This window comes from Cherax quadricarinatus, chromosome 1 (genome assembly GCF_038502225.1).
Source record: "Cherax quadricarinatus isolate ZL_2023a chromosome 1, ASM3850222v1, whole genome shotgun sequence".
In the NCBI taxonomy this organism is placed as follows: domain Eukaryota; kingdom Metazoa; phylum Arthropoda; class Malacostraca; order Decapoda; family Parastacidae; genus Cherax; species Cherax quadricarinatus.
Genome location: NC_091292.1, coordinates 45,813,557 through 45,839,705, shown reverse-complemented (window position 1 = coordinate 45,839,705; position 26,149 = coordinate 45,813,557). Strand labels below are relative to the sequence as shown.

The window sequence follows — 26,149 nt, the reverse complement described above, 5'->3', positions numbered from 1 at the left end:
CATGACTCACCCGGGTATGCTGCTTGCTTAAAACTGAGTCATACTGGGACTTGAGTAGCTCACTAATTTCCTTGCTGTCATCTGTGTAGGACCCATCTTGTTTAAGTAGGGGCCCAATACTGGATGTTGTTCTTGACTTTGATTTGGCATAAGAAAAGAAATACTTTAGGTTTCTCTCGATTTCATTTATGGCTTTTATTTCTTCCCACGATTCCTGACTGCAAGGCTCCAGGCGAACATCAACCAAATCTTTCAGTGAGCTGCAGAAAACATTATGAAGTTCAACGATGAGAAATTTCAATTACTCCGATATGGTAAACATGAGGAAATTAAAACGTCATCAGAGTACAAAACAAATTCCTTCCACAAAATAGAGCGAAAAACCAGCGTTAAAGACCTGGGAGTGATCATGTCGGAGGATCTCACCTTCAAGAACCATAACATTGTATCAATCGCATCTGCTAGAAAAATGACAGGATAGATAATGAGAACCTTCAAAACTAGGGATGCCAAGCCCATGATGACACTCTTCAGGTCGCTTGTTCTATCTAGGCTGGAATATTGCTGCACACTAGCAGCACCTTTCAAGGCAGGTGAAACTGCTGACCTAGAAAATATACAGAGAACCTTCATGGCACGCATAACAGAGATAAAACACCTCAATTACTGGGAGCGCTAGAATTTCCTGAACCTGTACTCCCTGGAACGCAGGCGGGAGACATACATGATTATATACACCTGGAAAATCCTAGAGGGACTAGTACCGAACTTGCACACGAAAATCACTCACAACGAAAGCAAAAGACTCAGCAGACGATGCAACATCTCCCCAATGAAAAGCAGGGGTGTCACTAGCACGTTAAGAGACAATACAATAAGTGTCAGGGGCCCGAGACTGTTCAACTGCCTCCCAGCATACATAACGGGGATTACCAATAGACCCCTGGCTGTCTTCAAGCAGGCACTGGACAAACACCTAAAGTCGGTACCTGACCAGCCGGGCTGTGGCTCGTACGTTGGATTGCGTGCAGCCAGCAGTAACACTCTGGTTGATCAGGCCCTGATCCACCATGAGGCCTGGTCACAGACCGGGCCGCGGGGGCGTTGACCCCGGAACTCTCTCCAGGTAAACTCCTACAAGATTCCTTTAGCTTAAGTTCGATGTTTGCTATTTCTCTGACCAGTGTCTCCCTACGCATTGCAGATATATTGGCCTCTTTTAGCCGCTCTGTTATTCTTTTTCGTCGCCTGTAAAGGGAGCGCCTATCTCTTTCTATTTTACATCTACTCCTCCTTTTTCTTAAAGGAATAAGCCTTGAGCATAAATCGAGTGCCACAGAGTTAATCTGTTCTAGGCATAAGTTGGGGTCTGTGTTGCTTAGTCTATCTTCCCAGCATATATCATTTAGGACTTGGTTTACTTGGTCCCACTTTATGTTCTTGTAATTAAAGTCGAATTTGGTGAAGGCTCCCTCGTGACTGATCACATTTTGTCAATCTGGGGCTCCGTGCATACATGTCTGAACTTCGATTATGTTGTGATCTGAGTATATTGTTTTTGATATGGTGACATTTCGTATCAGATCATCATTGTTAGTGAAGATGAAGTCCAGTGTATTCTCCAATCTAGTAGGCTCTATTATTTTCTGGTTTAAGGTGAATTTTGTGCAGAGATTTAAAAGCTCGTGTGTGTGTGAGTTCTCGTCAGAGCTGCCTCCTGGTGTTATCACTGCAACAACATTATTGGCTATATTCCTCCATTTTAGGTGCCTTAAGTTGAAATCCCCCAGGAGCAAGATGTTGGGAGCAGGAGCTGGAAGGTTTTCCAGACAGTGGTCAATTTTCAACAGCTGCTCCTGGAATTGTTGGGACGTTGCATTCGGAGGCTTGTAGACTACTACAATGACCAGATTTTGGTTCTCGATCTTTACTGCTAAAACTTCAACTACATCATTTGAGGCATCTAGCATTTCTGAGCAAATAAGTGACTCTGCGATATACAGGCCAACATCCCACCCCCTTTTGCCTGTTCACTCTGTCGCATCTGTATAGTTACTTTGTATAAAGGCAAAGGGGACAAAAGAAAGCGTAAAAATTATAGGGGACTAAATCTGTTGAATATGCCTGGTAAAATGTGTGGTAGAGCTATAATTGTGAGTAAATTATGAGCTATAATTATGAGTAAGACGGAGAGCAGGATAGCAATGAACAAGGAGGCTTTAGGAAAGGTAAGGGGTGCGTAGACCAAGTGTTTGCAGTGAAACAAATAAGTGAACAGTACTTAGATAAGGATAAAGAGGTTTTGGTGGCATTTATGGATTTGGAAAAGGCATATGATAGGGTGGATAGGATTCATTGTGGCAGATGTTGGAATAGGAGGTAGGTTATTGAAACCGGTGAAAAGTTTATATGAGGATAATGAGGCTCAGGTTAGAGTATGTAGGAGAGAGGGGGATTATTTCCCAGTAAAAGTAGGCCTTAGACTGGGATGTGTGATGTCACCATGGTTGTTCCATATATTTATAGATGGAGTAGTAAGAGAAGTGAATGCTCGGGTGTTGGCAAGAGGTGTGGGGTTAAAAGATAAAGAATCTAACACAAAGTGGGAGTTATCACAGTTGCTCTTTGTTGATGACACTGTGCTTTTTGGGAGATTCTGAAGAGAAGTTTCAGAGGTTGGTTGATGAATTTGGGAGGGTATGTAAAAGAAGGAAGTTAAAAGTAAGTATAGGAAAGAGTAAGGTGATGAGGATAACAAAAAAAAATAGGTACTGGAGATTGGATATCAGATTGGAGGGAGAGAATATGGAGGAGATGAATGTGTTTAGATATTTGGGAGTGGACGTGTCTGTAGATGGGTCTATGAAGGATGAGGTGAATCACAGAATTGACGAGGGAAAAAAGGTGAGTGGTGCACTGAGGAGTCTGATATAAAGAACTTCAGCCATTGTGAGGGAAAACTTCAATAGATAGGAGTAGCGAGGGAGTATATAGTAACAATAGTTTGATTGCCGGCTACTTGTTAAGGTAGGGTAAGTCTAGCTCCCGCTATTCCCCCCCTTTTTTCCCCCCACCCCGAAAGTGATAATTTGATTGCCGGCTGCTTGTTAAGGTAGGGTCAGTCTAGCTCCCACTATCCCTTCCCCTCCTTCTCCCCCCCACCCCGAAAGGTGACGTGTGGGGGCTCCGGCCAAACAGTAATCACTCGACTCACAACTCCCAGCACTACTCTTGGAATGACAGATTGGGACACCTGCCAACCAAAGAGAAGAATTGAAGGAGACGGACTAATGTCCAGAGACGTCCCATGTTGTATCTACTTACCTGTGTACATGTATGCCATTGCAGGACGTAACCCCTCATCATTGCAGCGGTAAAGAACCTGCTTTCCTGTCATCTGGACTGATTATTCACGGCTATACTCTGTGAAGAACGAGCCGTTGGGTTGTCACCAACACCTGCAACCCCCCCACACACAGCATCAACAACGGCTACGATTTCTACAAGATGGTGTCAACCTCCACCAGACACCCCATTATCAATATATATATTAGCGTTGAGTTCAAATGTCATTTTTTCATTTCATTTTTCATTTTTTCAAATAGGATATACCTTTCATGTTTCACTGTTTTATGTTTGCTTTAATAAATAATAAAGTGTTTATCTTTGTGAATTATTTCGTTTTCTATTCATTAATTTTCCTGAGGAGGAGCCAGCCTTGGTAATACTGTCTAAAGTTGTTACAGGGCTGAGTAAGCCTTCACAGCCATGAAAACAAAGAGGGGAATGTATGAGAGTATAGTTTACTGATGCTCTTGTATGAGTGTGAGGCATGGGTTGTGAATGTTGCAACAAGGAGAAGGCTGGAGGCAGTGGAGATGTCATGTCTGAGGGCAATGTGTGGTGTGAATATAATGCAGAGAATCCGTAGTTTGGAGATTAGGAGGTGTGGGAATACCAAAATTATTATCCAGAGGGCTGAGGAGGGGTTATTGAGATGGTTTAGACATGAAGAGAGATTGAAACAAAATAGAATGACTTCGAGAATATACAAATCTGTAGTGAAGGGAAGGCGGGGTAGGAATCGGCCTTGGGAAGGTTGGAGGGAGGGGGTAAAGGAGGTTTTGTGTGCGAGGGGCTTGGACTTCCAGTTAGTGTGCGTGAGCATGTTAGACAGGAGCGAATGGAGACAAATGGTTTTTAGGACTTGACGTGCTGTTGTTGTGTAAGCAAGGTAACATTTGTGAAGGGGTTCAGGGAAACCGGCAGGCCGGACTTGAGTCCTGGAGATGGGAAGTACAGTGTCTACACTCTGAAGGAGGGGTGTTAATGTTGGTTTTATAACTGTAGTGTGGGCATGCCTCTGGCAAGACAGTGATGGAGTGAATGATGATGAAAGTTTTTCTTTATCGGCCCATGCTGCCTTGGTGGGAAACGGCCGATGTGTTAATAAAATAATAATAATAATAATAATAATAATAATAACAATAAAAGTAATAATAATAATAATAATAATAATAATAATAATAAATATTAATGAATAAGGTTCTTGAAGGGTCAAAATAAATCCGGATTCACAGCTGGAGTCGCCAGTCAACACTTCCTCTGAAACTCTTCCTTAAATTAAAATTTTTTTTTATTAAATCCCTGCACTAGTGTTGAAGGCATATCCTAGCATGTGACAAAATCGCACTAGTGCATACAAGATTGAGGTATATTATAAGTAATGTATATAATACATCATAGAAGTTGTATATAATATTTGTATAATTAAGTGCAAGTGTTGGAACACAGTGCAGCCAGCATCACCACACATGTAAACAGTGAAAAGTTTGGTTTGTCTCTCTGTCTCTCGCCCCCGCGGGTTTACCGCTTGTGGTACGTACGTGGTGGTGATCCATTGAGGTGCGTTTATGCCCGTAACGGATTTTGATCCCAGGAACTGGAGTTATCCTGTCTTATTTTGAATCCATAAATAAAGAGTGATTCTTATTTTGTCTCATTTGTTGTGTCTCGCCCCTGCGGATTTACCGCCGCTTGAGATACATACCATCCATCAAGCTGGATCACCCTGAGGGATCCTGATCCAAGGAGCTACACTTATCACCACTTATCTTGCATCTGACTCTCCCACAAGCTGTGTCACCCCTACGGGTTTATGCTTCTCACTGATACATAGGTGAGCTTGATACATATATTGAGAGTAAAGAGTTACCACAATCCACAAAGTAAGAGTTATAAAGTCAGCTGGTGACACAACTGATGTAAATAACTATACAACAATATCTAGCTTAACTGATCCAGCTAAATTGAACAGCTATAGGCCTATATCAGACTTGCCTCTACTATCTAAAATCTTCGAGAAATTAATTCACAAACAAGTCTACTCCTACTTAGTATCCCACAACACTGCCAGTTTGGATTCAGACTGAAAAAAAGTACTAATAATGCTATTATACATATGCTTTAACTAATAAATTCAGCAGTTGAAAAAATTAATTTTCCCTGTGACTTTTCATAGACTAATAAAAAGCTTTTGATACAGTTGACCATGACCTATTGCACCTAAAACTCAAACATTACAGGACACTCTTTTGATTACCTAAAATCTTAGCACTAGAACCCAGTATGTATACACGACCTGTATTAATGTTAGTAGAATTACCGACAATGTGTAAAGTAAAAGGACACAAATGCAACTAATGTGATATTTTATTGTGGCAACGTTTCGCTCTCCAGTATATGGACACAGAGGGTATGTATAGGCTCAGAGTGAGGTGCAATACTAGTGGTAGTAGTAACATAAGTTGTAATAGTAGTAGTAATACAATATGGTAGAACAATAAACTTGCACATGAGTAAAAGGTTGTAAAAGCTATTACTTGAGTAACATAAAAATAGGTTAGACAAATATATGAGAAGGTCTGTTTCAGTGTTTCTTCTCTGTTGTGTTCTTGTGTAGCAGAGACTTTGTGGTGGCAGGGTTTACTTGATTGAAGAGGATTTTTGCTAATACTTGAGAAATGATGAAGCTGCCTTTATTTTGCTTGATTGTTTTAGAAATGGTGATTAATGATGATTCAAGGCATTTACGTCTGAGGTGTTTGGTGGAATTCCGGTGTTGTACGCAGGTGTTTTTCAAGTTATCATTCCTACATGTGTTAATGTGTACATTGAGGTGTGTTTCAAGGTTCCTAGCTGTTTCATCTACGTATATCTTGTCACAGCCTCCACAAGGTATAGTGTAAACTCCTGCATCGACTGATTCATGGTGGTACAATTTTTTCCTGATTAGATCCGTTATGGAAGTGCTGGATGCGATGGCGACGCTAGTGTTAGTTGGTGCGAGTACCTTGGAAACGTTTAGTGTTGGTGCGAGTACCTTGGAAACGTTTAGTGCATCCTGGCTGTTGGGAAGGATTATAAATTTGTTAGGAGTGGTGTTGATGTGTGGAGAATTTTTGATCTGAAGTGGTCTTTTCTTGCAGTCTTTGATGAAAAAGGAAGGAAAATGTAGATCAGTGAAGGTTTGGTGTATGTAAGTACATTCTTCATCAAGAAACTCAGGACTACAAATTCGGTATGCTCTTCGGAAAAATCTGATGATTATGCCTCTTTTGGTTTTAGTATCTTGACTGGAATAGAAGTGGGTGAGATTATTTTTGTTGGTAGGTTTGTGGTAAACTTGAAATCTTAGATTGCTATCAACTTTGTGAATGAGGACATCTAGAAAGGGTAGCTTGTCATTGGATTATTCTTCTAGAGTAAACTGGATAGCCGGTTCAACTGCGTTGAGCTTTGCCTGAAGATTCTGCACATCAAAACGTTTAGGAGTTATTATGAGGACGTCATCCACATAACATAATAAAGTGACCCTGGAAGGGATGATGTTGGTGAAGTGTTCAGCAGAGGCGTTGCTAGGGTTGGTGTCACCCGGGGCGGCATCTTTGGTGTCACCCCCATGAAATCCAAGGGCGGGGGGATGGGGAGGAGTAAACTCCAGTTACGTCACTACTGCATGACCAGTGACTTTATTAATGATAAAATAAATAATCGTAGTAATATTGAGGAAACATAAACTCAAATATCACTTTGAGCACAGCTAACACATCCTACATTTATTATTCTTCAACAGTGCCAAAAAAAAAAAAACTTAAAAAATACAGAAAAACATTGCAATATCAGAGAAACACTAGTTCCGATCTGACCTTGAGTACAGGTAACATCTCAGTGAATCAGATCATACATTTCCTTGCCTTCAATCCTGCAAAATCATCTATCACCTCATCAAAATCAATGCTGTCAACTGACCCATTTTCTATGGATAACATTGCTATGTCAGAAATTCTGGATCGACTCATTGTGGACCGGAAATAGTTTTTAATCAGCTTCAATTTGGAGAAACTCCTTTCACAAGAAGCCACAGAAACACATATAGTAAGAAACAACCTCAGGCAGAATGTCAGAGTTGGAAGAGATTCAGTGAAATCCCATTCAACTATGAATGTTAGTACATCCAGTGTAGTCCAGTGCTTAACTTTTTCAAGATCAACATCAGCAGCTTATAGGTGCTGCCTTAGTCTTGGTATTTCTAGTATGAGCTCATTCTTGCATATTTCATTATAGAAGACTGTGAGTCTTGAATCCATCACCTCCAATTCTTCTTCAGTAGCTTGTACAAGATTCTTTGTTTGAATGACCACAAACATGGCTGCCACATCGTTTATTGCTTTTGATGGTATCTCGAGTTCATTATGAAAACGATCAACGTACTCCAACATCACCATCTTGTTTTCTTCCTGTAGAGTGAGTCCAGAATATCTTGCCTGCTCCCCTGCCATCCTTTTCTTTAACCTGATTCTTCTCTCTGTTGGAAATCCATACTTCTCACATTTCATAAGTGCCTGTTGTATTGAATTTTCCACTATGTGATCTCGCCCTTCATTAAAAAATAATTGCAGTGCCTCTAGCTTCACCACCACTTTGTCAAGAGTTAAATCCTTAGTCTGCGAGTACTGCTGTGCAAGCTCAACCTCCCGAAGTATGTCACACCAGAAATACAGATAACACAGAAATGTGAAATCGCACACAGCAGGGAGAAGACCTTATGCTGCTTCTCTTGTATCCAAATTTTCCCGTGGATCGCAAAGAGCTTCAATCCCTGCCACAAATTTCTCGAAAGATTCTGCTACTGGTTTCACTGCATTGTAATGAGAACTCCATCTTGTTGATAATCTTTTCAAAGAGACTGCAGTACGGTCCATTAATACATCCCATCGATGGGTGGAGGAGGCAAAGAATGTATACGCTGACTCAAGACTGCCAAAAAATTTTACACATGATGAATTCTCGGCAAAAGAATGCTGACCACACAAGTTCAATGAATGGTCCACACAACCACTGAAAATTGCCTTCTTGTTCTTTTCTTTAAGAATGGCTTGTACACCTCCATGGACCCCGGCCATGGTGGCAGCATTGTCATATCCTTGAGTACGTCACAGCATTAAGTCCAGTCCATCACTTTCCAGCTTTTTCAGGATATCAGAACTGATATCAGCAGCTTTTTTGCCCTTCAAAGGGAAAAAAACAAGAAAACTTCCTTCACTTGAACTCTTCCATCCTCCATTTGCACGTACCTGATAACTTCTGACATTTAGTCAGTGTGTGACACATCTGGTGTACTGTCAAACATAGCGCTGTAGTATACAGCTCTCTTGATATCAGTAACAAGTCTCTCTTTGACTCGATTTGCCAGAACACTTAAAAACTCATTTTGAGTTGGTGAGAGATACGAAACTGATGACCTGTGTTCACTTGAGCTGCACTTCAGTCTCATTAGGTGCTCTTTTAGCAAAGGATCATACTTAGCTATTAATTCAACCATCTCAAGAAAGTTTCCTCTATTTGATGAGAATTCGTCCTCCCTGTGGCCGCGAAATGCTAAGTTCTGTTTAGCCAGAAACAGTGTAATGTGGAGCAACCTGTACAATATTTCCTTCCACCTTTTCTTCTGGATTTCCATTGAAACAATTATTTCTGCATCTGTGGTTTTGTTCACCCTTAAACCGGTTGCCATGGTTTTCCAATTCTCGAGGCAACGTAGGTGTTCATCAGAAGTTTCACGATTGTGTACTTTTGGGTTCAGCTTCCACCATATTTGAAACCCAGTCACAAACTTTGATGTTATACTTGTAACACTAGAGGTAAACAATCTACAGCAGTAACAGTATAATTTCCCACTGACTGGTGAGTATACTATCTATGATCGCAAAACTTTGTCACAATTCTGCATCTGTTTGTAGAACCATTCTTTAGAAAGCTGACGCTCATCACCTTTTGCATTTTTTCTCTTTGTAACACCAAAAGGGCCATCCTTGTTCTGATAAACATAACTACCTCTTTTGTTGATTTCAATCCTGGAATGGTCTTAAACTGCAATTTTCCAAGAAGAAACGTCACACATCGATGCTAACTCTCGCAGACTCTCATTCCCTTCATTCCTCTCGCTTATATTACCATTGTCGGAGTCAGAATCGACATCAGTGTTATCAGTAACATAACACTGAGATACTGAACCATAGACCCAGCCATTTTTCGCATTAGCTAAACTTTTTAATTTTTTGCCTTCCTTTGTTGACATCCACCAGGCCTCTTTGAGTTATGCACTCCATGAGGCATGATATTATATAAATTACAGTGGTCCCTCGTTTATCGTAATTAATCTGTTCCTAGAGGTGTTACTATTGTTGAAATCTACGATTTTCGAATCAATTTTCCCCATAAGAAATAATGTAAATACAATTAATCCGTTCCTGACACCCAGAAGTATTAAAACAAAAATTTTTTTACATGAAATATAGATGTTGTACATAAACAATACAATGGGTCATGATGAATGAAACATTAACAGCACTTACCTTTATTGGCGATTCTTCGTAGTGTATGGAAAACTGGAGGAGGAGAGATTGGATTATTTACAGTTTGGAAGGGGAATCCCCTTCCATCAACACCTCAGGTACCAATTGCTTTTCTGGGGATACTTCTCTTCTCTGTTTCTTAATGCCACTAGGACCAGCTTGAGAGGCACTGGAGTCCTGTCTCGCAAAATAACTGTCCAGAGAGCTCTGTTTCTGGCGTCTCTTTAACACTTCCCTAAAATGGGCCAAGACTTTGTCACTGTACATGTTGCCAACATATGTTGGCTTGCAGCTCCTCGGTGGTGAGCTCTTCGTTGTGGTCTTCCACATCCTCCAAACTCACATCCAACCCCCATGGAACTCCCCAGTGCCACAATAGATTTAACAACAGACATAGGCTCATCAGGGTCAGCCCCAAACCCTTCAAAATCCCTCTTGTCGACACAATCTGGCCACAATTTTCTCCAAGCAGAGTTCAAAGTCCTGGTAGTCACTCCCTCCCAAGCCATACCTATAAGGGTTATGCAATGGAGGATGCTGAAATGTTCTCTCCAAAAATCTCTTAAGGTCAAGTGAGTGTCTGAGGCCACATTCAAGCAGCTTTGAAACATGGCTTTGGTGTAGAATTTTTTAAAGTTTGCAATGACCTGCTGGTCCATGGGCTGGAGGAGAGGAGTGGTATTGGGGGCAAGAACTTTACTGTGATGAACCCAAACTCCTCGAAAATTAGGTCATCCAAGTTTGGAGGATGAGCAGGTGCATTGTCCATTACTAGGAGGCACTTGAGATCCAATTTCTTTTCCAGGAGGTAATTCTTCACACTAGGGCCAAACACTTCATTGAACCACTCAACGAAAATGTCCCTCGTGACCCATGCCTTATTATTAGATCTCCAAAACACACACAATTTACTCTTCACAAGATTGTTTTTCCTGAACACTCTGGGATTTTCAGAATGGTACACTAGTAACGGCTTCACTTTGAAATCCCCACTAGCATTAGCACAGAACATGAGCGTCAGCCTGTCTTTCATAGGCTTGTGTCCTGGCAGTGCCTTTTCCTCCTGTGTAATGTAGGTCCTCTTTGGCATTTTCTTCCAAAAGATGCCTGTTTTGTCACAATTGAACACTTGTTCAGGTTTTAGTCCTTCAGCCTCTATGTACTCCTTGAATTCATGCACATATTTTTCAGCCGCTTTGTGGTCCGAACTGGCAGCCTTACCATGCCTTACCACACTGTGTATGCCACTACGGTTCTTAAATCTCTCAAACCAACCTTTGCTGGTCTTAAATTCACTCACATCACCACTATTTGCAGGCAATTTCTTTACCAGATCTTCGTGCAACTGCCTAGCCTTTTCACAAATAATCAACATCATAATACTTTCTCCTGCTAATTGTTTCTCGTTTAACCACACCAATAATAACTTCTCAACCTCTTCGAGTACTGGTGATCTCATTTTTGTCAGCATATTTACCCCCTTTGCAACAACAGCATCCTTGATTTCCTTTTTCTTGGCCACGATGGAACATATGGTTGTATAGGGTTTGTTATACATCCTGGCCAGTTCGGCCACACTTACACCACTTTCATATTGTTCAATGATGTTTTTCTTAAATTCAATCGTATTTCTCACCTTCTTTACCAAAGGCTTGGCACTAGGAGCTTTCTTTGGAGCCATGGTAGCTTATTTAGTACTTGCAAGCACTAAAATGAATGGAATATTATGAAATATTTCGTAGGAGCAAGTGAGGGGACCTTCGCTCACTGGTAAACAATGCCACACTGGCTGGGTAGGGAGGCCACCCCGGCTCACAGCGTGCATACGCATCCCGAACGAACTACTATTCGTGAGTCAATCTATGATTAGCGAGCCCATGTTTTTACGAAAATATCGCTATGATTTTCAAAATTTATGACTCTCGAGCCCTACGATTATCGAGGGACCACTGTATCTGAAAAAAGAATGCCAGGTTCACCATTTTGGTTCTACTGAATATTCGGTAATTTTTAATGGTGACAAAGAAATAAATGGTGCCAATTCTATTATCCTACTGAGGATGAAATGAAGTTAGGAAATGAAATGAGTGGGTTAAGTTCAGATGAAATTAAGACTAACTATTATTAACTGTTGTTTCATGATTGCATTAATTTTTTCAATAGAACCTAATTTGGATATTTAACTCAGACTCTAACCAGAATGAGAGCAAAGCAGAAAAAATTAAGCCTACTTTCCAATGAATTGGAAAAAATAATCATAATGGTCATTATGGATGTAATACTTATGTGTACCATATTATTTGGTAAGCCTCCTGGCCCTATACGCTTTACTCCACAAGGATTGGTAACAACAATGCATGGTTAAAATGGATATCAATAAATAACAAAAAGGCACAATACCATGACTGGAGCAATACACACATAACCCGCACACAGGAGAGAGGAGCTCACGATGACGTTTCAGTCCGAGTTAGACCATTTACATTTAGTCACACTAACAGAAAGCACGAACGAATAAACATTAACAGAAAGCAGAGGAGGAGGCAGTATATATAGGCCAACAGACAGGGACGGGACAAGAGAGGTAGTAGGAAAGGAGGAAGAGAGGTAGTCATAGAGGTAGTAGTAGTATAGTGGAGCGAGTCAAATACTAAGAAAGAGGAGCACTGCAAGGGAGCTAGGGGCCCACCAAAGGCAGGAACAAAAACACGGAGTGGGGGAAATAATAATAATGGACCAAATACCCAAGGCAGCAGAAAGAAAACCCAAAGGAGAAAGAGGAAAGGAGAAGGGGGAAAAAAGAATCAGGTTAAGTCACGGGTGTTCTGAAGTTTGGAGCATTTTACAATGTAATGGGAAAGGAAGGCATCTACATAGGCAAAGCCAGGACTAAGATTCATACAAAGAAAGGTAGGTAAGACACATAGGCAACAGATAGTTCCAGACTATGGAACAGAACATCTCCAGGCTGAGGGACTGACAACCTCAAATCAACAACTTCAAGGGTGATGGATTGATTACATCGTCTTCACATCTCTACTGCTCCTGCCTAATTTCTGTACTCGACTGAAGAACTGAGGAAGCCTACTGTGTAGGCAAAATGTTTCGGAATAAAGTTGCCTAACTGTTGCCTATGTGTCTTACCTACCAGCCTGTCGGTATTGTATACCATTTTGATATTCACTCATACAAGGAAAGTTGTGTATGTAGATGACATCTTTGCTCTTTGGCCTCATGACTCTAGCCACTGTGTGGCTTCATCAGTACAATACAAAGTGGGCCAACAGGCCTGCTGCAGTGTTCCTTTTTTCTTATGTTCTTATGTTGTATAAGTGTCTCAATCTTCAGTGGGAATCTAATTCCTTGCTTCCTTTCCTTGATGTTAATATCCACCTCTCAGATACAGGTTTTGGTTTTTCCATGTAGCACAAGCCTATGTACAGTGGCATATACATTCACTATTGTGATAAATGGTTTGAAAACTGACAAGTTGAAGATTGAGACACTTATGCAACATATGGGAATCTTTATTAAGGAAACGTTTTGCCACACAATGGCTTGTTCAGTCCAATACAAAGTAGAGAGGGGCAACGTTTCACTTTCCAGGAACTTTGTCAAGCTGATACAAACAATACATGGACACAGAGGGTATATATAGGCTTTGAGTGAGGTGTAGTACAAGTAGAGGTAGTAGTAGTTGTAGTTATTCTTATGTTCTTATACATGTGGTGGGAAAGCTTTGGGTAGAGGTAGTTTTGATAAGGACCTGCCTTGTATGGTCCAGTAGGCCTTCTGCAGTGTTCCTCCATTCTTATGTTCTTACATACCACGGTTATTTCAACATTTCATGAATGTCAGTTCTCACCCGTTCATATATCTTGATTCATGAACATGACTGATATCACCAATAAGCAAAAGTAAAGGCAACATTTAGGCAACTTTATTTCGGAATAAAGTTGCCTATGTGTCTTACCTACCAACCTGTCGGTATTGTATACCATTTTGATATTCAAGCAAAAGTAAAGCTCAAAATATGATAATTACCTGACCCTTTGTCTGCTTAACCCAGCCGCATATACACCACCTGGACCAAACTTACTGGTGGGCGGTGCAGCAGACACATATACACCACCTGGACCAAATTCACTCGTAGGCGGTGCAGCAGACACAGTATGTTACGTCACTGATGACTGATCATAGTGATGCCAGGGCGATTAAGGGTTTTTCCAAAAATCATGAATAAAATTATTGATTTATCGTAGTTTATCATATAGCGTCATTGATTTTCCCTATATAGGCCTATTTGTACTCTGTAATCATATAATAGGCTATATAGAAACAAAGGATTTTTCTCTAATGTAACTGCAGCACTGCCTAGTATGGGCCAACAGGCCTGCTGCAGTATTCCTTCTTTCTTATGTTCTTAGTGTCACCTTCTTTAGAGGCTCTTTGGTGTCACCCCCTAAATGGTGTCACCCGGGGTGCCCCCCCCTGCCCCCCTAATGACACCTCTGGTGTTTAGCTTCCAGGTGTTCAATGTACAAGTTGGCTAAGACGGCACTGACAGGGGACCCCATTCCCATGCCATAGATTTGTATGTAGAGCCTGTTATTGAAAGAAAAGCAATTGAAATTAATGCAGAGTTCAATCAAGTCGACAAAATCTTTGGGAGGTAGAGGAAGGTTAAGGTCCTGACTGACTTTATGTCGTAGAACGTCAATGGCTTGTGTGGTGGGTACTTTAGTGAAGAGGGAAGTTACGTCCAGACTACTAAGTTTCTTGTTTTGGATGGAGAGGTTTCTGATGCGGTTGAGAAGGTTGCCTGAATGCTTAAGATGAACAGGGATTATGGTCCTTAGACGGCAGGAAAGATGTTTGGCAAGAACTCCGGCTAGTTTGTGTGGTGCACTGCCTATACCTGATGTAATAGGTCTGAGAAGAATATTATGTTTATGGGTCTTGGGTAAACCATACATGTGTGCTGGTTTAGGGTTGCTAGGTATCAAGTACAGAAGTTTCTTCCCTTCTTTAGTGCATTTGAGTATTTGTCTGCTTTTGTATACAAAGTCCATGGTGAGTGTCTCCCACTGTTGTGTGCTGATGGGTTCATATGTAGACTGATCATTCAAAAGGCCCATCATTTTGGTGTTGTAGTCACTGGTGTTGAGTATGACGACTCCACCTCCTTTGACGGTGATGGTGACGATAATATTTGGATCATTGGCAAGGTCCTTAAGGACATTGATATATCATCTTGGAAGATTAGTAGAAGGTTCACATAAAGCTACAGGGAGAATGCCCTGTATATAACCCTTCTGGAAGTTACTGTCACTTTGTCTGTGGTTTCTGGTAACTAGGTTGAGCAGTTTTCATATGTTAGTGGTAAATTTTAGACCCAGACTCAGCACTTGATTCTCGTAGTCAGTTAAGGTGCATGATGATAGGTTGTTTATCAGGGATTCTTGTCCCAGTTCCTTCCATCGACTGTTAGAGCAGAGGTACTGAAGTTTGCGATTGAGTTTGATCTTCTGTTGGAGGTTGGTTGTAGTGACAGTGCTGAGAATATGCTCAGCAGTGTGTTGGTCAATCTGAAGACTGGCGCTCATATTCCTTGCAGTTTCAAAGGTTTCCTTAGCGATGTTAGAAAGTTCTTTGGCACATTCAGTTAAGTAAGCTTGAGTAGCTGCAGAGCAAGGGTGTTTGGAGTTGGAGAGTTGCATAGGAGTAGCTCTAGGGACCACCTTCTTGGCCAGGCAGTCTTGTAGGAAGTTGTGTGTGTGTCCATGTATTGTTTGTAACAATGGCTTGATAAAGCTCCTGGAGAGTGAAATGCTGCCACAATAAAATGTCACATTAGTTGCATATATGTCCTTTTACTTTACACTATACAACCTGTTCTTGTTGGAGTTCCACCCGGGAGTATCCTTGGCCCACTTCTCTTTCTCATTTACATCAGTGACCTCCCAAATGCATCTAATCTCCTTAAACCCATTTTATTTGCAGATGACACTACTTATGGAAGGAGAAAAGAGAATATGAATGTATAAATTCAAGGATTATGTGGATTAAAGTAAAGGTTGGATGCGATAAGTGGGTCATAATAAGCGTGTATGCACCTGGAGAAGAGAGGAATGTAGAGGAGAGAGAGATTTTGGGAAATGTTAAGTGAATGTATAGGAACCTTTGAACCAAGTGAGAGAGTAATTGTGGTAGGGGACCTGAATGCTAAAGTAGGAGAAACTTTTAGAGAGGGTGTGGTAGGTAAGTTTGGGGTGCCAGGTGTAAATGATAATGGAAGCCCTTTGATTGAACTTTGTATGGAAAGGGGTTTAGTTATAGATAATACATATTTTAAGAATAAGAGGATAAGTAAGTATACAAGATATGATGTAGGACGAAATGACACTAGTTTGTTGGATTATGTATTGGTAGATAAAAGACTGTTGAGTAGACTTCAGGATGTACATGTTTATAGAGGGGCCACAGATATATCAGATCACTTTTTAGATGTAGCTACACTGAGAGTAAAAGGTAGATGGGATACAAGGAAAATAGAAGCATCAGGTAAGAGAGAGGTGAAGGTTTATAAATTAAAAGAGGAGGCAGTTAGGGTAAGATATAAACAACTATTGGAGGATAGATGGGCTCATGAGAGCATAGGCAATGGGGTCGAAGATGCATGGGATAGGTTTAAAAATGTAGTGTTAGAGTGTTCAGCAGAAGTTTGTGGTTACAGGAAAGTGGGTGCGGGAGGGAAGAGGAGCAATTGGTGGAATGATGATGTAAAGAGAGTAGTAAGGGAAAAAGAGTTAGCATATGAGAAGTTTTTACAAAGTAGAAGTAATGCAAGGAGGGAAGAGTATATGGAGAAAAAGAGAGAGGTTAAGAGAGTGGCAAAGCAATGTAAAAAGAGAGAAAATGAGAGAGTGGATGAGATGTTATCAACAAACTTTGTTGAAAATAAGAAAAAGTTTTGGAGTGAGATTAACAAGTTAAGGAAGCCTAGAGAACAAATGGATTTGTCAGTTAAAAATAGGAGAGGAGAGTTATTAAATGGAGTGTTAGAGGTATTGGGAAGATGGAGGGAATATTTTGAGGAATTGTTAAATGTTGATGAAGATAGGGAAGCTGTGATTTTGTGTATAGGGCAAGGAGGAATAACATCTTGTAGGAATGAGGAAGAGCCAGTTGAGAATGTGGGGGAAGTTCATGAGGCAGTAGGTAAAATGAAAGGGGGTAAGGCAGCCGGGATTGATGGGATAAAGATAGAAATGTTTAAAGCAGGTGGGGATATAGCTTTGGAGTGGTTGGTGCTATTATTTAATAAATGCAGGGAAGAGGGTAAGGTACCTAGGGATTGGCAGAGAGTATGCATAGTTCCTTTGTATAAAGGCAAAGGGGAAAAAAGAGAGTGCAAAAATTATATGGGGATAAGTGTGTTGAGTATACCTGGTAAAATGTATGGTAGAGTTATTATTGAAAGAATTAAGAGTAAGATGGAGAATAGGATAACAGATGAACAAGGAGGCTTTAGGAAAGGTAGGGGGTGTGTGGACCAGGTGTTTACAATGAAACATATAAATGAACAGTATTTAGATAAGGCTAAAGAGTTTTTTGTGGCATTTATGGATTTGGAAAAGGCGTATGACAGGGTGGATAGGGGGGCAATGTGGCAGATGTTGCAGGTGTATGGTGTAGGAGGTAGGTTACTGAAAGCAGTGAAGAGTTTTTATGAGGATAGTGAGGCTCAAGTTAGAGTATGTAGGAAAGAGGGAGATTATTTCCCAGTAAAAGTAGGCCTTAGACAAGGATGTGTGATGTCACCGTGGTTGTTCCATATATTTATAGATGGGGTTTTAAGAGAAGTAAATGTGAGGGTCTTGGCAAGAGACGTGGAGTTAAAAGATAAAGAATCACACATAAAGTGGGAGTTGTCACAGTTGCTCTTTGCTGATGACACTGTGCTCTTGGGAGATTCTGAAGAGAAGTTGCAGAGGTTGGTGGATGAATTTGGTAGGGTATGTAAAAGAAGAAAATTGAAAGTGAATACAGGAAAGAGTAAGGTTATGAGGATAAAAAGATTAGGTGATGAAAGACTGGATATCAGATTGGAGGGAGAGAGTATGGAGGAGGTGAATGTATTCAGATATTTGGGAGTGGACATGTCAGCATATGGGTCTATGAAAGATGAGGTGAATCGCAGAATTGATGAGGGGAAAAGGGTGAGCGGTACACTTAGGAGTCTATGGAGACAAAGAACTTTGTCCTTGCAAGCAAAGAGGGAAATGTATGAGAGTATAGTTTTACCAATGCTCTTATATGGGTGTGAAGCATGGGTGATGAATGTTGCAGCGAGGAGAAGGTTGGAGGCAGTGGAGATGTCATGTCTGAGGGCAATGTGTGGTGTGAATATAATGCAGAGAATTTGTAGTTTGGAAGTTAGGAGGAGGTGCGGGATTGCCAAAACTGTTGTCCAGAGGGCTGAGGAAGGGTTGTTGAGGTGGTTCAGACATGTACAGAGAATGGAGTGAAATAGAATAACTTCAAGAGTGCATCAGTCTGTACTGGAAGGAAGGTGGGGTAGGGGTCGGCCTAGGAAAGGTTGGAGGGGGGCAGTAAAGGAGGTTTTGTGTGCAAGGGGCTTGGACTTCCAGCGGGCATGCATGAGCGTGTTTGTTAGGAGTGAATGAAGACAAATGTTTTTTAATACTCGACGTGCTGTTGGAGTGTGAGCAAAGTAACATTTATGAAGGGGTTCAGGGAAACCGTCATGCCGGACTTGAGTCCTGGAGATGGGAAGTACAGTGCCTGCACTTTGAAGGAGGGGTGTTAATGTTGCAGTTTAAAAACTGTAGTGTAAAGCTCCCTTCTGGCAAGACAGTGATGGAGTGAATGGTGGTGAAAGTTTTTCTTTTTCAGGCCACCCTGCCTTGGTGGGAATCAGCCAGTGTATTAATAATAAAAATTACACTTTAATTTATAAATAAGAAATATTAACATTTTAACCCTTTCAGGGTTGGTGCCGTAATAGTACGGCTTGCACGCCAGGGTTGATGCCGTACTAGTATGCATAAATTCAAGCACCTTCAAATCTAGCGAGAGAAAGCTGGTAGGCCTACATATGAAAGAATGGGTCTATGTGGTCAGTGTGTGCAGTATAAAAAAATCCTGCAGCACACAGTGCGTAATGAGAAAAAAAAACTTTGTGTTTTTGGATTAAAACAGCGACTTTGCACTGTATTTTCCTATGGTGTTTATTGTTGTATTCTAGTTTTCCTGGTCTCATTGTATAGAATGGAAGACATATTACAGAAATTGAGATGATTTTGACTGGTTTGACAATGAAAAGTACCTTGAAATTGAGCTCAAAGTCGCAGAAATGTTCGATTTTTACCAAAGTTCAAAAGTAAACCAATCATGGTTAACGTCCAATATACATCAACTGGTGAGTCTAATATTCTTTCACAAGTGTGCCGATATTATTTATACCATATCTACACTAATGCAGTGGTCTGCATAACAATAAATCTTCTATTTTTTTGTGAGAATAAAAATTCAAAATGGAAAGCAAAAGAATCTAAGAGGGGCGTGGGGACATGACTAATGAACAGAGGAAATGTTATTTTAGTGCCAGGAATGTCTTTCTTGTTTATTCTGGACTCTATTTGGAAATTGGCATCTTTTGAAATTTGTGTGAAATTGGCAAAATTGCTAAATTCTGACCACTGTATTGGATAGTTAAAATCGATAAATTGGTGGTTTCGTGTACTCATTCGATAAAAAAAATGCAGTTTTAGCAAAATAGTTGTGATTTTTGTTGACTAGTACATTGGAATTGGCCAAAAATAGGGCTCAAAGTAGGCAAAAATCGCCAATGCGCAAACATCATCGAGACAGCTAACTTTGCGAGAGCATAATTCCGTAAGTTTTCCATCAAATTTCATACTTTTTGTGTCATTATGATCGGGAAAAGATTCTCTATCTTTTTTTTTTTTTTTTTTTGAAATTTGGGGGACCCTGAGAACAAGTCTCTGAGAGGTCCTGTGGACCCTGAAAGGGTTAATTTATAAATGAGAAATATTTAAATTTTAATTTATAAATAAGTAGGTAAGTTTATTCAGGTATACACGAATACAGTTACGTACATAGATTATCATACATAGCAGCATATGTGTAAAGTACCTAGGATAACCAAAAAAAGTCATAGTGACTTATTTCCATTGGGGTCCTTTTATATTTACACTTATATTTACTTCTATACTTACACTTTTATATTTACACTTACCTTGGAGGACATGTTAGTTTAATTAGTTAGTTTGATGGAGGAGATGCTGGCATAGGTTTAGGTCGGTGGAAGATACGTAGCAAGCCGGTGTATGTTCATTGGCCCGATACACATGCAACAACATTGGAGAGTTACTTTCGTGTCGATTTTCTATCACTTACTCGCTTAACTTACTTGCTACACTGTTAATTCTACACTTTATCGCTGGCTGGCACTATAGCCTTTATCGATACCTGCTGCTTTAGTATCGTACATATCATAGAATCACTGAATCACTGCAGAAGGCACATTCTCCCCTCTCTCTTCTTCCTCCACTTGGGTACTTTGCTATGAGTTTTTTCTTGAAATTTATTGTGTTTCTTTATCACAGGGCTGGCACTAAAAGCTTTCTTTGGGTCCATGGTGGCTTATTTAGCAGTTACAAGCACTAAAAACAATGGAAAATACAAAATATATCGCATGTATGCGTGAAATCATCCTTCCTGGCTTGTAAACAATGGCACACTACCTTGCACATGGGCTCATGCCCCATGGACACGTTCGGGATGAATGTCCTTAACTGAGTTTTTCATTGTTAGCCGAGCCAATATTTTGACGCAAAAACACATCAGTATCCGATTTTATCGCTATCCGATAGCATCGTTAACTGAGAGCCCACTGTATTTAGGAGTGGACGTGTCAGCAGATAAGTCTATGAAGGATGAAGTGAATCATAGAATTGATGAGGGAAAAAGGGGTGAGTGGTGCACTTGGGAGTCTGTGGAGACAAAGAGGTTAATGTATGAGAGTATAGTTATACCAACACTCTCATATGGGTGTGAAGCATAGGTGGTGAATGTTGCAGTGAGGAGAAGGTTGGAGGCAGTGGAGATGTCACGTCTGAGGGCAATGTGTGATGTGAATTAGGAGGAGGTGCGGGATTACCAAAATTATTATCCAGAGGGTTGAGGAAGGGTTGCTGAGGTGGTTCGGACATGTAGAGAGAATGGAACGAAACAGAATGACTTAGAGAGTGTATAAATCTGTAGTGGAGGGAAGGCGGGGTAAGGGTCAGTCGAAGAAAGGTTTAAGGGAGGGGTTAAAGGAGGTTTTGTGTGTGAGGGGCTTGGACTTCCAGCAAGCATACATGAGCGTATTTGATAGGAGTGAATGGAGACAAATGATTTTTAATACTTGACGTGCTATTGGAGTGTGAGCAAAATAACATACATGAAGGGATTCAGGGAAACCAGCAGGCCGGACTTGAGTCCTGGAGATGGGAAGTACAGTGTCTGCACTCTGAAGGAGAGGTGTTACTGTTTCAGTTTTATAACTATAGTGTAAAGTACCCCTCTAGCAAGACAGTGATGGAGTGAATGATGATGAAGGTTTTTCTTTTTCAGACCACCCTGCCTTGGTGGGAATCAGCTGATGTGTTAATCAAAAAAAAATTCTGGAATAAATATGATTTATAGATAACCTTTATTGAAGTAATAGTATAATTATACAATATTTTATAGTGCCATGAGTCACATCTCCACACGCCCTGGTGAACATAGAGTTATTGAGAGACCATCACACCTTCTCCCTCTCGTATAGCTCCACCCATCCTTCAAGCCTTGGCTTGAATAATTAAAAGGCTCATCAGCATTCTTTTTTGTATCTGATTGTCAAACCAGATTGCCAGTAATTTCTCCATTTCATGAACAAGGCCTTTCCACTGCCTAGTTATTATGGCTTGAAATCCTGTCAGTGCTTTCGCTACCTCTTTATCTTTATCTCTCAAGATAGTGGGAATGGCAGAATGCACCAGCTTCAAGTCATCAGCTATCACTTGCACTTTCTTACCAGCTTCATACTCATTTATAATCCTCATTTTCACCTCAAGATTGAGAGTCTTCCTTTGTTTCTTGGCGCTTCTTTTAGGTGAAGTCAAGATCTTCCTTTTTGCCGACATCTTGTACTATGGGATGCACAGTAAAGTACAAATTTGTACAAATATGTAGTCTTGGAGACAGTGAAAGCTAGTGTACTTAGCGGTTGTAGGAAGGAGACTGAGATTCTTGATGCTGAGACGCCGCACTGCCTGCTTCCATAACCCAAGTCTTATATAGCATAAAATACAGACTTGTAGGAGAACCTGAATGATTAAACTCAGTGAACAAGGTACGTTGATGGTAATAATAAAAATAATAATAATAATAATCATGTCATACGTATTTTGTACAGGTTTGGTAGCTGACATTTAAACCACTCCAGAGTGATTGTTATTATTATAAATTAATATATTATTATTATTGTTATTATTATTATTATTATTATTATTATTATTATTATTATTATTATTATTATTATTATTATTATTATTATTATTATTATTATTACCATCGTAGTGCTAATAAAATGTTGTGTAATTATGCTAATATTAGTAATAAAGGTTATCTATCACATTTATTCCAAATTGACATCAGTAACACGATAAATACCTTAGAACCATAATAAAGATGCCGAAATGAATAATACAGTGGACCCCCGCCTTACGGTATTAATCCATTCTTGAGAGCTCATCGTGAGCCGAAATTATCATAAGGCAAATTAATTTTCCCCATAAGAAATAATGAAAATCAAATTAATCCGTGCAAGACACCCAAAAGTCTGAAAAAAAAATTTACCACATGAAATATTAATTTTAATACACACAAACTTAAGACATGCACAATTAACCCTTTCAGGGTCCGTCCCGTAGATCTACGGCTTCACATTCAGTGTCCAAACCGTAGATCTATGCCAAAATTCTAGCAGCGTCAAATTTAGCGTGAAAACGCTCATAGGCCTACATGTGAGAGAATGGGTTTGTGTGGTGGGTGTGCACTGTAAACAAAAATTCTAGGCACCCACATAGCATTGTGGGAACGCCGGCTCAGTTACCTTTGTTCACCATGCCTCGTCGCAAGGCAGCTCTCACTCCAAGGAAAATTGGGACTCTCCTCTTCCTGTCTGATAGTTCTGACACTGATGGAAGTGGAAATGAAGACGAATTCTTTGGCTTTGATCAGTTAGTGACCAAAAGGAATGACCAGGATATCGATAATAGCACAGAAAACCCTGACGGTCCTCAACCTTCTATCTCTGGTGTGGGCCCTCCTCAGTCACGGTCAGTTGTGCCTCATCACAAGGGAAAAATGTTATTTTCGCGTGGCCAGGCCTCTGACTTCAGTAATGATGATGATAGTGACGTGGATTGTGATTTTATTGCTCTTGACAATCATTCGAGTAGTGATAGTGAGGAATCATATTCACCAGTGAAGCGTCGGTATGTACGCCACCGCATGCGCTCGGGTAGTGTACCCTATGCAGTGCCCAGGGGACGGAGTACATCCCGGAGTACATCCTGTGGCCCTACACCAGGAATAGACAGTGAAAGTAAGGATGATGTGGCTACACTTGGCATGAATAGACCACAGGCATCAGTAGATGGTGGTAGTGATGATGGTAGTGGTGATGGTAGTGCCACAGCCATGTGTGACTCACCAGCCCAGGCTGGGACCCATGCTGCTGACTCCTCAGTTCAAGGACAAAGCTGAGCATCAGCCACCAGCCCACCACAACTACCCGCACAACCAGCCTATGATGTCCACTATCCACCAGCATATGATGTCCACTATCCACCAGCAAACCATATCTGGGATTGGCAGCAAAACCCCAATTTTGTGACTCAAAGTGGAAGTCTACCTACTTGTCCCCTTGGAACCACGGCCAATGAACTGGAATTTTTTGAAATATTCTTTGACCAGCCCTTGATGGAAACTATTGTCAGGGAAAGTAACAAGTATTTTGAGTACGCTATGGCAAATACAATCATATCACCACAGTCAAGACTACACCTGTGTAAAGAGACGACTGTTGCAGAAATGTATTTGCTTTTTGCAACAATAATGCTTATGCCTCATGTCTATAAGCATAATATAAAGGCATACTGCTCCACAGATCGGCTAATTTCTACCCCGGTCTTCAGTGAAATCATCCCAGTGAACAGGTTTATTTTACTGTTACGTATGTTGCACTTCTCTGACAAAACCAGGCCTGACAGAAGTGACAGGTTATACAAGATTAGAAATGTTTTTATGTATCTCAAACAAAAGTTCAACATGTAGTACTTTTACCCATTCAAGAATTTTGTAATTGACGAGTCTCTGATTTTGTTCAAAGGTAGGCTGTCATTCAAGCAGTATGTACCGAGCAAGAGGAAACACTTTGGTATAAAACTGTTTGTACTCTGTGACTGTGACAGTGGCCTGGTATTGGATATTGTTGTATACACTGGATGTAAAACATTGAAAGATACCAGGATGTTATTGGGTATCTCAGGTGACGTAGTGAGAAGCATGATGGCACCTTATCTTGGTAAGGGGCATACATTATATATATTGATAACTGGTACACAAGCCCTTTACTCAGTGATTTCTTGCGAGTGAACAAGACAGATGTGTGGCACAGTGCATTCTAATCGTAAATGTATGCCCAGGTTCAACGCAGGTGCTCGTGGTGATGATGTGCAGGTGTTTACTGCCAATGCCATGTGACAGTGATTGATTATACACAAAACATGCACTTGGTTGACAAATGTGACTTGCAGATTGGCTTTGTTGATTGTGTTCGTAAGAGTTACAAGTGGTACATGAAACTTTTCTTCCATCTCATGGACATTTCAATGCTCATACAGTGGACCCTCGCCTAACGATAGTAATCCATTCCTGAGAGCTCAACGTTAGGCGAAATTATTGTTAGGCGAATTAACTTTTCCCATAAGAAATAATGGAAATCAAATTAATCCGTTCCTGACACCCCAAAGTATGAAAAAAAAAAAAACACATGAAATATTAATTTTAATACACACAAACTGAAGAAGACATGCACAGTTACATGACACTTACCTTTATTGAAGATCTGGTGATGATTGATGGGATGGGAGGAGGGGAGAGCATGAATGGTGTAAATGTTAAGAAGGGGAATCCTCCTCCTTCTTTTAATGCCACTAGGACCAGCTTCAGAGTCACTGGACCTCTGTCGCACAACAAATCTGTCCATAGAGGCCTGTACCTCCCATTCCTTTATGACATTCATAAAGTGTTTCACAACATTGTCAGTGTAATAGTCAGTGTAATTCTTAAATCTCTCTAACCAACCTTTGCTGGCCTAAAATTCACTCACATCACCACTAGTTGCAGGCATTTTTCTAATTAAATCATCATGCAACTTCCTAGCCTTTTCACATATGATCACTTGAGAGATGCTATCTCCTGCTATCTGTTTTTTGTTTATCCACACCAATAACAGTCTCTCAACATCTTCTATCACTTGCGATCTCTGTTTCGAAAACAAAGTTGCACCTTTGGCAAGAACAGCTTCCTTGATTGCCGTTTTCTTGGTCTTTTTCTGTCTCATAAACACGCTAGATAACAGGGATATCTTGCTACTCCTACTTACACTTTGGTCACACTTCACAGACACGCACATACATATATATATACATACATCTAGGTTTTTCTCCTTTTTCTAAATAGCTCTTGTTCCTCTTTATTTCTTCTATTGTCCATGGGGAAGTGGAAAAGAATCTTTCCTCCGTAAGCCATGCGTGTCGTATGAGGCGACTAAAATGCCGGGAGCAATGGGCTAGTAACCCCTTCTCCTGTAGACATTTACTAAAAAAGAGAAGAAGAAAAACTTTATAAAACTGGGATGCTTAAATGTGCGTGGATGTAGTGCGGATGACAAGAAACAGATGATTGCTGATGTTATGAATGAAAAGAAGTTGGATGTCCTGGCCCTAAGCGAAACAAAGCTGAAGGGGGTAGGGGAGTTTCGGTGGGGGGAAATAAATGGGATTAAATCTGGAGTATCTGAGAGAGTTAGAGCAAAGGAAGGGGTAGCAGTAATGTTGAATGATCAGTTATGGAAGGAGAAAAGA

The 26,149-nt window shown here is 40.6% G+C and overlaps 1 protein-coding gene across 3 annotated transcripts in view; it reads left to right on the top strand.

The window, feature by feature from the left end:
* Window positions 1–4,660: 4,660 nt before the first annotated feature.
* The window catches only part of LOC128687803 (zinc finger protein 271-like), a 50,075-nt gene continuing 28,586 nt past the window's right edge, over window positions 4,661–26,149 (top strand). The window contains exon 1 of one of the 3 annotated variants that reach the window (XM_070082108.1): window positions 4,661–4,878. The gene's annotated coding sequence lies outside the window, so the exon portion shown is untranslated. Of the gene's footprint in view, window positions 5,180–21,260; window positions 22,348–26,149 lie in introns of those variants that run through there. The other 2 variants (XM_070082102.1, XM_053775372.2) reach the window with 2 other exon arrangements.